Genomic DNA, 4,336 nt, shown 5'->3' with positions numbered 1-4,336 from the left:
GGAAATAGAACTTTTGGTTTAAACACTTTTAAGGCATCCGGAAATAGAACTTTTGGTTTAAACACTTTTTCAGAATTTGAAGTCTCTTCAACACAAGAAGTTTTTAAATCACTTTGTTTCAAATCATTTTTCAACAAACCTTTTCAAATTCATTTTTCGGCAAATCTTTCTTCAAATCATTTTCAAAATCATTTTTCAAATCACATTTTGAAGTTTTCTCATTCACAAGATCATGTATATGCAATGAAGGAGGAATTGGATGTGAAACGGGACGGGTGATAACTTGAGGTTGCACCGATTTACTCTTTTCATTGGACATTTCAACTTGATTGTCCACAATCCTACCACTCCGCAAGGTAGTCACCGCATTAACATGTTCAATGGTGTGGCCTTCCGATGAGGAATGGGTTTCCACAACACATTGTTGCTTAGGTGGGGCATTAATAGGCATCTTTCGCTTCTCTCTTGCATTAAGAGTACTTGTTATTTGCCCTACTTGGGTTTCTAGCTTCGCAATAGATTGAGAGTGGGAATGAAACAATTATGTGTTAGCCTCAAGAATGCCTAAAGCATTCAAAACTTTTTCTTCAAAGGCGGGACTTCTAGTATTTCCTTGGGAATAAGATTGGTTGGGAAAATGAGAATTAGCAAATTGATTCCCTTGTGATTGATAAGGTCTATAACCTTGGGATCCTTGGTTTTGAAGTGGAGGTGGAATGTACTTCCCTTGAAAACCGCCTTGGGAAGGGTTTGAGCCCTCTCCTTGGTTTTTCCAAGACAAGTTCGGATGATTTCTCCAACTTGGGTTATAATGAGTACCATAAGGATTGTTCCCTTGGTTCATAAAAGCTGCATTGACTTGTTCATTAGGTTCATTTTGCACTTGTCCGTGAGGACAATGAGAAGTAGAATGAAGAACACTAGAACAAGTCATACATGTTTCATTTGATGCACGATGAGAACGTTTAGGGAAGGAAGATACTTGGTTCGCCGAGTTTTGGTTAATCAAGAATTGATCAAACCTTTGAGATAAAGACTTCATTTCGGCGGCTATTTCATTTGAATGGTTGACTTAATGTAGGCCAACACTCTTCCTACCTTGTGAATTTCTACCATTCTTGGATGATAATGTTCTATGCAAAGAATTTTCACTCATGCTCTCATAAAGACGCCACACGTCATTCTCATGCCTATTAATATATGAGTCACCCATGGAAGCATCAACCATGCCTTTGTAATTGTCCGATAAGCTCTCAAAGAAATATTGAACTAATTGCCATTTGGGCATGTCATGATGTGGACACTTCCTAAGCAATTCATTAAAGCATTCCCATGCCTCATGAAACGTTTCTCCATCCCCATGTGAAAATTCTCTAATTGAGGTTCTTATGGCATTAGTCTTAGAAACCGGATAGTACTTCTTTAAGAACTCTTGTTGCATTTCTGCCTAAGAAGTGATTGAAAAAGGTCTAAGATTGTTAAACCAATACTTTGCCTTGTCTTTTAAGGTGAATGGAAAAAGTTTAAGTCTTAAAACCTCTTTCGGCATGTCCGTATATTTTACGGTGGAACATACTTCATGAAACTCATCCAAATGCTTGTAAGGTTCTTCACTCGAAAGTCTATGATAGTTAGGAAGCATTTGAATGGTTTGTGGCTTAATTTCATAGTGATGCACTTTAAATGGTGGCAATTGATTGCACGTAGGTGCATTATTTTCATTAAGCACATAGTGATCTCTTAAAGCAAGTGGAGGATTAGCAATTTGAGGTGCAACATGGGCACCTTGATTTTGATTTCCTTGAATGATGGGAGGTTGTGGAGCATACATTGGCCTTGGCATTCCAAATGGAACTTGGCCTTATTGTTGTTGTGGTTGGTGAATGAATGGCCTAGGGATGCCTAATGGTGATTGAATGTTCTTATGATGCACATTTGGATGAAGGATACCTTGTTGGTCTATGTGACCAAGGTCCTCTACATTCTCTTCATTATGGCCTTCCATTGGTGTAATGGATCGGGTAGAACTAGAACTTCCTCTTCCTCTAGGATTTCTAACTACGGATTCAAGATGTAAATCAAGAGGGACAAGAGTTGGTTTTAGTGATCTACGACTATGCATGCACAATGTGAAAACACAAAAACACAATGAATGAACAAACACTTCAACTTCACAACAATTTCAATGAAACTTCCTCCACAAACACTTAACCTATACTCCTATGCTTTAACAATAATGACGCAAAGAACAATTAAGAATGCCTCCACGCGGGCTTACGATTTATCTAAGAAATTAAAAACAAGCCTCCACGTGGGCCGACGATTTAACTAAGGGATTGAGTAAAGAAAGTCTCACAAAGGTCCTATAGCACTTTAACTCCAAATTTAAAGCTTAGCTTAGCAAATTTTTTAAAATTTTTTTAGCATTTTTCCTTGCTTGCTTAGCTCCTTTGCTTGGATGCTCATTTGCTTAGCTCCTAGCTCAATGCTCCTTGTCAAAGATGAACAAACACAATAAGTAATCAAAAGAAAAATAAAAACTAAGTAAAGACACGATCAAAAGAGTACTAATTCCTAATGAATTCCACAAATATGACGTTGCCTAATCCCTGGCAACGGCGCCAAAAACTGATGGCGGTTGTATCGTCCTACCACACATCAAGCTTAAGAGGAGTGTACATTAAGGCGAGGGCCAAGTTTTACATTTATAGAAGCAACTACTACCTTCACTAAAAATATAGTTAGGGTGAGTAGGCATCATCCCAAGGGATTAGAGTCGAATTTGGTTGTGGAATCGCTATTAGGGTTAGTAGGTCGAGTGATCAAACAAATGGTTGGTTGGTTGATTAAACTAGAGAGCAAATTAAACTAAGTAATTGAATGCAATAAAGAGTAAGTAAGAGAGAGAGAGATCTTGGGGTTTAGAGGTTACCACCAAGCAATACTTTTCTACACCCTTAACTAGTGACTAATGAGGGAAATGTGTGTTGCAATATTGATGTGTGTGTGTGTGCTTGGTTGATTCAGTTAGCAAGGGGGACCAATTAAGCGTACATTGTCTAATCAACATGTGAAAAACACAATATATCTAGCAATTAAGTATATATTGTCTAAATAGCATGTGAAAAGTACAATATATCTAGCAAGTCATTAATCATTTCATTAAGCTCATAAGCCAAATACACCACAAGATTAGAGACATATGCTACTTGCATTCAAAAGTATGGAACATCAAACAATAAGCATAGATTGTCCTCCCATCTAACAACTATGCTACCACTACACTACAATTAAGCTAATGACATGAATTTAAACTAATTAAGCTAAGGGAGAGGCACAATCCATCAAGAAATGAGCATGAACCATCTAGAAAATTACAAGAGCATTCTTTTAAGCACAATGTTTTGATAATCTCTAGATCCAAGGCATTAATACACATAGACATGCATCAATAACACAAGAAATAGAGACAAACACATGAATATCTATTCTAGCTTACATAAACATATGGATAGAATAAAATGATCAATTGGAAGCATTAAACCACATAAATCATTGAATAAACAAGATATATATATATATAAGTGTCAAAACATGTATTACAACACTAATCCCTCAATAATACACAAAATCAAGATGTAGGAAGCATGCTTGGGGCTAACTCTAGCCCCAAGAGGATGTCTAACCACTCATGGTGGTGCTTCTCCAACCCTCAAAGGCTAACTCCATGGTAGAGATTTGCTCATTGGTTGATGAAAAGTCTCCAATGGTATCTCTAGCCTCCTCCTCCTCTAAGTTTGCTCTCTAAGAGATGATATGATATGGTATGAAGTTATTCTCCTTGTAAAAAGTAATTCTTATCCTTATATAGGTAGGTCAAATGACACCCAAAATGAGCTGGGGTCGTGCACAAAATAGTCTTCAATGATTGGATAAATGATAACTTTCAATGAGCTGGAAATTTAACTTTTTCGTACTGGAGGAAGTTCGATTGATCGAACCTTGGACTTAGATCAATCAAACATGGCTGAGATCCATCGAACTTAGGCTGGATCGATCCTCACTAGTGGCGCTTTTTGGATAAAGACAAATCTAAGATATTTTGAAGATATTTTTAGAAAAAGGACAAAAGTGTTTGGTAGGGTGGTATAACTAGATAAGATCATTCATTTGGATAAGGACAAAGCAGTTCGATCGATCGAAGAATGATGTTGGATAGATCGAACTTTTGAGATCTCTGAAAATGTCATCATGGCTCTGATCCATCTTGAAGTGCTGAGATCAATCATGTTGGATCGATCGAACTTTGATCTAAGATCGATCGAAGATGTTGATT

General features: G+C 37.2%; 1 pseudogene; it reads left to right on the top strand.

Moving 5' to 3' along the window:
- The first annotated feature begins 1,286 nt into the window (after positions 1 to 1,286).
- Positions 1,287 to 1,385, top strand: LOC132275630 (small nucleolar RNA R71; annotated as a pseudogene).
- Positions 1,386 to 4,336: the final 2,951 nt, after the last annotated feature.

The sequence above is a fragment of the Cornus florida genome, unplaced genomic scaffold (genome assembly GCF_030987335.1).
Source record: "Cornus florida cultivar Cherokee Brave unplaced genomic scaffold, ASM3098733v1 CherokeeBrave_3.0.0_Hap2_Chr09, whole genome shotgun sequence".
NCBI lineage: Eukaryota > Viridiplantae > Streptophyta > Magnoliopsida > Cornales > Cornaceae > Cornus > Cornus florida.
This window is presented reverse-complemented; position numbering and strand designations above follow the sequence as displayed.